The sequence below is a fragment of the Medicago sativa genome, chromosome 2 (genome assembly GCF_051527215.1).
Source record: "Medicago sativa cultivar Bolivia chromosome 2, Bolivia_mono, whole genome shotgun sequence".
Lineage (NCBI taxonomy): Eukaryota > Viridiplantae > Streptophyta > Magnoliopsida > Fabales > Fabaceae > Medicago > Medicago sativa.
The window spans coordinates 26831424-26840755 of record NC_140750.1 but is presented as its reverse complement, the minus strand read 5'-3'; the positions used below and the strand labels follow the sequence as shown (position 1 = coordinate 26840755).

General features: G+C 35.3%; 1 pseudogene across 1 annotated transcript; it reads left to right on the top strand.

The window, feature by feature from the left end:
* Positions 1 to 840: 840 nt before the first annotated feature.
* On the top strand, positions 841 to 4241 carry LOC146945886 (1,4-dihydroxy-2-naphthoyl-CoA synthase, peroxisomal-like; annotated as a pseudogene). Its single transcript, XR_015028050.1, has 5 exons — positions 841 to 894; positions 1001 to 1279; positions 1811 to 1932; positions 2525 to 3186; positions 3270 to 4241. The product of XR_015028050.1 is annotated as a 1,4-dihydroxy-2-naphthoyl-CoA synthase, peroxisomal-like (transcript).
* The last annotated feature ends 5091 nt before the right edge of the window (positions 4242 to 9332 follow it).

Sequence of the window (9332 nt, the reverse complement as noted above, 5' to 3'; positions counted from 1 at the left end):
AGAGCCCTTCATCGGTTACACCGACATTTCCAAGAAGTATCCATCTCACATTTGGACGGTGTTGTCCAATGTAACGAAGGCCTGTATCGGTTAATCCTCCTGGTATTTGGTATAGTGCAAATCGTTCTTGGCATAGCAAAGGTGAGGCGAAAGTCGCACAAGTTTTTCAAGTGAGCACCGATCTTTCGTAGCGCTGTGTTTGTGATGTCGTATGCATATTCGAGCTTTGGACAACCCTGTGATATGGCAATTAGTCCTGTTTGGGTAACAATGCCTTCTCCATCTTCCCTTTCAACATATATAATCAGCAGCCACTTCGATTCTTAGCCTTCTCATCTGCTTACAGCAGCGAGCAAGTAGTGCTATTGTAACGTGTTTCCGTGTTTGTGAATCGATATTCTTCCAATCCATAGATGTCTGTTAATTAGATGCCATTGTCAGTTAGTTATTTACAACAATGAGTTAGTTACAATTACAAATTATGATAATCAAATAGTTACCTAAGAAATTAGGTCTCTGAGTTCGAAGTCGTCAATGTTCTCCAACAAGATTTTGTCACAATGACTCTGCCACCAGCTCCAAGGAAATCATGCCCTACTCCAATCAAATTTTCTAGAAGTTCTAAAGTATGAACGTCATCTAGTACAATGAAAGCTTCCATGCGTTCGAGTCTTTTCATAACCATAGATGATATTACTTTGGGAGTGTCAATACCAAGATCTTCCCCTAATAACTTAGAAAGAAGTCTGTCGTATGTGTAACTTAGCCCATGTCTTTTATTCTTCTGTGACATTTTCTAGGAAGCAACGACCTTCATATATGGAAGATACCTTCTGAAATATGGCAGCAACAAGAGTTGTCTTTCCTATGCCTCCCATGCCCCAAATTCCAATAGTTCTAACTTCTCTTGAATCAACTTTTGATACTGATTCAATGCTTGAATAGTTTTCATCTGGTATGAACAAACATCTACGAAACACCAGATGAAAACTATTCGTAGAAAAATCTGGAATCACTTTCATTCAGAAGAACCGTGATCAGAAGAGTAACCTCTGTAACCAACCACCTTGTTTCCTCTCCAACATCACCACCACCTCAACTTATTTCCTTGTGTCACACTTCAAGTTCCAGAAATACTAATGGCAGTTACCAATGTGTTCATGGTGATGTTCCTTCTCATAACGTTGTTCGGAAGGTTTTTGCTTCTGATAATGATGATGACAGAAAGATTTTCACTGACATTGTCTACGAGAAAGCAGCTGGTGAAGGAATTGCCAAGGTTGTCCTTCCACCTTTCTCATTTTCTTTTTGCTTCACCCTTTTTGTTCCTTACGTTATAGTAAATATTTTTGTTACTCTTGATTATTATAGAAACTGTTTGACTAATTTTATCTTTTGTTATAGAAATAGTTTATACATAAGCCCTTATATGAAAATTATTGATGCTATAAGCCCTTTTATGATATGCGTTTATGCTATAAGCGCTTAATACAGTTGTTATTATTCAAACATTTAGTCCCTCTAGTCCTTAGTATTTTAACTACTAGGATTTTGATATGACATATTTTTTTGTATAATTTAGGTGCTAATGGAAGAAATATTTAGAGCCAAAAAATAATTAAGTTGAAATGTAGATAAACTATGGAATATATTCACCCCGTTAGTCCTTAGAAACTTAACTGCTGAGATTTGTGGGATAAATATTCATATAAATTAGGGACTAAGTTTAAGAAATATTGATGTAGTATATGGTTTTCCCTTCTTTCTTTTCTAGTTTTGTTCAATTGTTTAAATGTTGGGAATTTTGCAGATTAGTATTAATAGGCCAGAGAGAAGAAATGCTTTTCGACCTCACACGGTTAAGGAGCTTATTCGTGCTTCAATGATGCTAGAGATGATCCCTCTATTGGTGTCATCATTCTCACCGGAAAGGTGTACCTTTTTTGCTACTGCCATTTGTTTTACTGTTTTGTAAACTTGGGCATGTTGAAGCAAGAAATGGATTAATTGCACCTTGTTAATCAAATCATTATCATACAGCTTGTTCACCAGTCACTTGTTATGTGACTTGAGCATTCCTTTAAATGATTATTACATTGTCTTGTTCAAGTGATTTTGGATTTTCCATTGGTTTTATTTTATCACCAATTGCTTCAGATATAAGCTTACCATGTTGTCACTTGTCATGAAATGATCAACTTGATGGAAACAATTATTGTTTATTAAATAATCATATGAAGCTTTCAGTATGGTTATAAACGAGTGATTTCAAAACCAAATCATACGGTTCAACCGGTTGAACCTTGAATCGGACTATACTACGGTTTGATCTCAGTTTTGTCCAAGTTCAAGCAATTCAAATCGGTTGACTTGACTCACAGGTCTCGTCATTTCAGAATTCGTTTTAATTTTTATACACTGCAGTTAACATATATTTATGATTTGACCATGTAGTTTGTCGCTATAGACACAACTGATCCTTAATGCAGAACTGAATGATTTTAATGACATATTGATGATGTAGGGAACAGATGCATTTTGTAGTGGTGCTGACCAAACCTTGAGGACTGCAGATGGTTATTCTGATTATGAAAATGTTGGTCGCCTTAATGTGTTAGACTTGCAGATATATATCAATTTATTCCAGATTTTTCTATTTGTGTGAATAAAAGTGAACGAAACATCTACGAATAGTTTTCATCTGGTGTTTCGTAGATGTTTGTTCATACCGGATGAAAACTATTCAAGCATTGAATCATTATCAAAAGTTGATTCAAGAGAAGTTAGAACTATTGGAATTTGGGGCATGGGAGGCATAGGAAAGACAACCCTTGCTGCTGCCGTATTTCAGAAGGTATCTTCCATATATGAAGGTAGTTGCTTCCTAGAAAATGTCACAGAAGAATAAAAGAGACATGGGCTAAGTTACACATACAACAGACTTCTTTCTAAGTTACTAGGGGAAGATCTTGGTATTGACACTCCCAAAGTAATATCATCTATGGTTATGAAAAGACTCAAACGCATGAAAGCTTTCATTGTACTAGATGACGTTCATACTTCAGAACTGCTAGAAAATTTGATTGGAGTAGGGCATGATTTCCTTGGAGCTGGTGGCAGGGTCATTGTGACAAAATCTTGTTGGAGAACATTGACGACTTTGAACTCAGAGACCTAATTTCTCAGGTAACTATTTGATTATCATAATTTGTAATTGTAACTAACTCATTGTTGTAAATAACTAACTGACAATGGCATCTAATTAACAGACATCTATGGATTGGAAGAATATCGATTCGCAAACACGGAAACATGTTACAATAGCAGTACTTGCTTGCTGCTGTAAGCAGATGAGAAGGCTAAGAATCAAAGTGGCTGCTGATTATGTTGAAAGGGAAGATGGAGGAGGCATTGTTACCCAAACAGGACTTATTGACATATCACAGGGTTGTCCAAAGCTCGAATACATGTACGTTCATGTATACGACATCACAAATGAAGCGCTACGAAATATCGGTGCTCACTTGAAAAACCTGTGCGACTTTCGCCTCACCATGCTATGCCAAGAACAATTTGCACTATACCAGATACCAGGAGGATTAACCGATGCAGGCCTTCTTTACATTGGACAACACAGTCCAAATGTGAGATGGATACTTCTTGAAAATGTCAGTGTAACCGATGAAGGGCTCTTGGAATTCTCCAATGGTTGTCCAATGCTTCAGAAACTTGAAATCATAGAGTGTGAATTAAGTGAGCATGCACTAGCTGATGCCGTAACTAGGTTAGGATCTTTGGGTGCAAAATTACGGAGAATCGTCATCTGGGAGACATCTTTTGGCAATGCCGCCTGAAGACCGACGGAATGTCGAGCTGATTCCTTCTTTCATCACAGTTGGTCATAATCAACAAGGTCGGCTTATTCCTGTTGATCATGCTGCACAATTTCTTCTGTATCGCTCCCTTTCTGGATGGAGAGCAGATTGTCCTGGAAGTATTACAGCTTCGAATTAGTAATTGATAATACAGTTGGGAGGGAAAAGGGGTGCATTCAGTTAGCCGGGGAATTGGTAGATTAGGTGAGACTAGACTCTCGAATTCCGAGTGCACTCTTATTCTCTTCATCGTTCTCTGTAATTCCTAAACTCAATGTGTTAAAGTGTTTTGTTGTAACTGATTTCCTTGTACTGTAACAAAAGATGTTCATTCGGTATATTAATTTAATTTACAACCAATTCTGTAACCTTGTCGGCTGTATGGGATGAAATCATGCATGCAGAATATAAGCATAAGGTAGTGAGACCGAGGGAAAACGTATGTTGGAATTTGGTTAGAGTTATGAGAAATATTTAAAGATCAGCCCTGCAATGATATACTTGTAGTAGTGCCCATCATTTTGCCGACATTCATATATAGATTATCATGGGGGTAATGAGTAGCAGCTTATTGCCTGGCACATACTATTGCTGAAGTTGTTCTCCAAAGTGTTTAACAAATCTGAGGAACATGGAAATTCCACTTTCCATTGGTGCACTATACTCACAGAAGAGAGGCGTTGGGACAAAGTTCAGGTAATCTTTTAGCATTTCGTACGCTGCTTTAGCTTAATTTGAATTTGGAAAGAAATTATTGTTTTTGCTTTTCACAGAAGATTAGGACATGATGATGGACAATGAACTCTATCCGAAACATTACATATAAAAAAAAATACTGATGTAACAAATCTAAATGGTTTCTTACTTTTAGGATCTTATTGGCACTCATTCATTACGAAAATTATATACCTAAGTTGTAGGCTAAAATCATTAAATTCTTGTCACAGTTGGTTGTTCATAACCTTGGTTCTAGTTTATTTCTAGATTTCTAATTGCTATTGTTTGTCACATTGCAGTTATTTGTGAAGAAATTACACGAAGGAAACGTGGTGTTTTGATGAAATTTTCCATAACAATTTATTCTAAAAAATTGAGGAGATTCATGCAATCATATTACTTCAATCTGGTTAGCATGATTCTGTTTTCTGCCATGCTTACCTTCCAAATATGTATTGAATCTGATTTGGTCATTGTGTGTTTCCTTTTTATGCAGTGATCCGTGTGTGGATAGTTCAGAGATTCTAGTTACATCAAAGAATTGAGGGAATATCTTGTGTTAAGATGCCAGAAGTTAAGGTATTTTACTCTACATTTGAATCTAGTCTTTTTATATCTGTCATTTATTTTAGATAACTCAAAGTTATTTCCATCTACTTGGTTATTTTTTAGTTGTAAATACACTAAAATTCAGTTTTCCTATTCGTTTTTCTGACTAAAACTTGTGACTAATTACAGTTCCAAATAAAAACCATTCATTACTATTTATCAGACAAATGTCTATTGTTGTGCTAAATACTCACTTAGATCAAGTTCCCTTTATCGCATAAGTAATATAAAAAATAATCGCATCCACAAAGATTAATTAGCAAGTAACAAGCGAATAAATATCGTATACTATTTAGAATAATGAGTGGTTGAATTGTTTACAGTAAGAGAGTAGTAAGAAATTAAGGATAAGAATGAAACACTTAAGTTGTAAACCGACGTACAGAAGTCCTAGAATACGGTTTCATTTGTAATTTCATTTTTTGGCTTACTCATGAATGTTACTGAAATGGATGGAGTTGAAATCAAACCAAACTTTTAATTAGTTTATTTACCTTTAGTCTACATTAAGTAATCGACAAAACAAGTACAGTTCCAATAAACTAATGACATGTGCCACGTATTTTTCCTTAAAAAAAACTAGTGTTTTTGAAGAAAAGAAAAAACAGCAATTTTGTTTTCTTTGAAAGGAAAAAAGCCAAGAATTATGTTTTCAGAATCATCATTGTTACGTTTCCTTCCAACATCGAATGAAACATTAATTTAGATGGCTAACTTGCTACGAACACCAGCCCTTGATAGGAAAAAAAAAAGAAGTGAACATGATGAAGCAGAACCAGGAAGTGAATGAAACTATTAAACCACCAAGCGTACGGTTGAAGATGATTTGCAGAAGTGAAGACTTCGACCTTGGTGGAAGTCTGGGAAAATAAAGGGGGTGGTGGTAATTTAGGGCTCATTAAAAAATAGAATCGCTCGGTTTTTCGATTCTGGCAGGAGACTGTTTTCTTTGAGAGAGAGAGAGAGAGAAATCACATTACGCGTGTCATTAGTTGATTGACGAACAGTAATAACAGGGCCTAATGCACTGTACTTCAGTCTTGTCCTTAAGTAATGTTAGTCAGCTAGGACAGACATAGAGATGGTTACAATCTCTATATAAGCTTAAGCTTTATATTGTAATGCTCAAAAATCAAAATACAGAAATCGCATTTCTCAATTTTCTCTTTCTATTGGTTCCTTACAACTCTAGAATTGAATCAAGAGCCCTCTAGTCCTTACACATGGCTTCCGCATATCAAGCATCTCTTCCTCGTCCACCGTCATCACCCACGGAGACACAAGCTCCGTCTCTACATATTACGCTGTGAAACTCATTTACTTTGGCGACTTGTGTATCTGATTCGGCCTAGGACTGCCTTTCTTACTTAGAATCCGTTCTTGCATTTGATTTCAGACAACCTTGATGAGAGAATTTCTTGCTCTAGTGCTAGCAGTAGCAAGTAGAACCACTGAACCACTGAACCATTTGTGTGCCCTAGCGTTCCACTGCGGTTTCTTACAATGCAAGATTGCAGCACTTGTAGTCAGCAGTGCCTGTCTTGGTTGTGAGCAACAAGACCAAATCCTGCTATCTTGGCTCCAATCAACCATTGAAAAAACATAAGGTTTGAAAATAGTTTAAAGACATCCCAACCTTGCAAGTCGGTTTTGTAAGGATGAGTTAGTCTCAATTTAAAACCTACGACAACCAAATTTAACTTTGACAGCGTGCAATTTTCTTAAATAAGTTAGAATTGTTATCACAGGCTAGTTTGATATTCAAATGGGCTTAACTTTGAATTTGTCAATGCAGATGAGTTTTGTTGCTGCTAGAAAGAGCCTTACTTCGGAGAACAGCACCGTTCAACCTGTAAGACATGATCTTGTCTCACCTCGCTACTATGATTCTGAAGATGCTATATAGTCCCCAAAATTGATTTCTTATAATTTAGAATTGCTTTTGACACTTTAAAAACACTTCTAAAGCATCCATAAATGAAACCAATTACTCACTAAGATGTGTGAGTCTAACCATTTCACTGGATATATCAATTTGGGTCATTAAAACAGAAAACTATATCAATCAATCAATTTCAGATTTTAACAAAAAATAATTTTGACTACTTCAATTTAGGGTAACCAAGAACTGAACTACTGCAAATAATGTTTCCAATTTCACCACATGTCAATTAATCACTAACAGTTATTTATTTTAGAGTTAGTTAGTTGGTTAGATTTTAATTTTGTTAAGGACGAAATCGAGTTTGGTGTTTGAGTACAATGTTGCCATCAAATCTGGTGACGTCGCCCGCACTTCAGTCTCGAAATCAAGAGGAAAAATACAAAAAATACCAACAAGTTGTATTTTAAGTTAATAAAGGATTCTGGGAAATCTAAAATAGTAACATTACATATATAGAGCATGAGACCAAAGTAGTATGGGAAGATAAGTATGTTGTTATTTGTGTTGTGACCATGTTAAATTTTGTCAGCGATCGGTGTGATTTTTGAGTGGCGGTGGTTCTCTTTTCTAACAATTTTATACAAATCACAACAAGCTTTGGAATGGGTGGGTTGCATTACGATAGCCTCTACATGGATCCCATTTTATGTCATCTTAATTTTGGATTATAGGTGGTTTAGAATAAATTTTGGATTATAAGTGGTTTAGAATAAAGATTCAAACTGTGATTAAATCCTCAAAAGAGTTTAATTTTACAAAAAGAAATTGCGACATACACATCCATGAGGATGAGTAATTGACTGGTGTAGAGACATGCAAGCACAACCTCCATGGGGGATCATCTGTCCCAATCCCAAAGGTGCAACCCCTCTAACTATGGTTGCCTTGCGTGACAAGTTAAAGGCACTTTGAGGATGTTAGAAGTCTTAGATCCATAGGACATTGTGTGGACCAATGAGTATTTCTACAGAACAATGATTAAAGGAAAGATAAAGAGAAAGTTACAAATGGTGGAGAGCTTGAGGAATCCAATTCAAAGTAAACGAATAAATGTAATCAATTGTTGAATCAAGAGGGTTAACAAGGTTTAACCACCCCATTTCTAGATTGGCACTTAAGAGGCTTTTAATACAAATACAAAACAAGTCCTATTTAATTCTAATTAATGAACCATGGGTGAATTTCAATTCATTTCCTACAAGATGGCTTAATGGGTTAGGCGTAAAACTTTTAGATGTGAACAATAAAGATAGTTTGATACATAACATTTTATGTTACTATTCAATGCATTTGAACTCTACAATTTTATATTTTGATGATCAATGTGTTTCTTCAAAAATAATGGAAAATTCCTTTTATTATGGTAATATTGCTATCTATGCTTTCATTTTCGACCTTAGAAAAAGAAATATGTGGATGTACAGGATCTTTGAATTCAACATCAAGTGCCTTGGTTCATTTTTGGTGTCTTTGACATTATCATTGAGGCTCATGAGTAAAGAATAACACATGTTCCTGTTAGGTTTTCTATGGAGGATTTTCACATATGCTCATATGCAAATAACCTTGTCGTCTTTCCAACAAGGGGAGCATGCTTTACTTGGTATGATTGAAGAAAGGGATTTGCACACTCAATGTTGTTAATTTTGAGTATATTTCAAAAGTTTCAAATATTTTGTGTCCCATATTTTTAATTGAGAAATATAGAAAAATATTTTAATAGAAAACTATTATCATATTATAATTAATTATAAGGTTTGACTTGGTTTTAAGACATGTTTTTAATTCCAAAGTTTTGTAACCGTTTTTGCTTTGATATCTCATGAACGTGGAAATAACAATGTTTAGTCAAACCTTAATTCTCTCAACCTATAACATATGTGTGTCTATTAATACACGTTTTTTACTGGACATAAGTATAGTAGAAGTTTTACAAACCTAATATAGAAAACTCTCCTTATTTTTGTTAGTGAGCAGTAGCACATAAAAAACGAAATCCCCTCTTCTATGCTTCAAGTTACATATTAATTGATTTTTCAATGAGTCTAAATACAACTCTGGAGTTTCATCTTCCTGAACAAATATTCTTCTTGTCAGTTCTGTATCCTCGGTTCTCATCGGGAAGGGTCTGTTAAATCCTGGGATTAGCGTATAATTACGCAGAAAATTCTTAAGGGCAGTGCGAT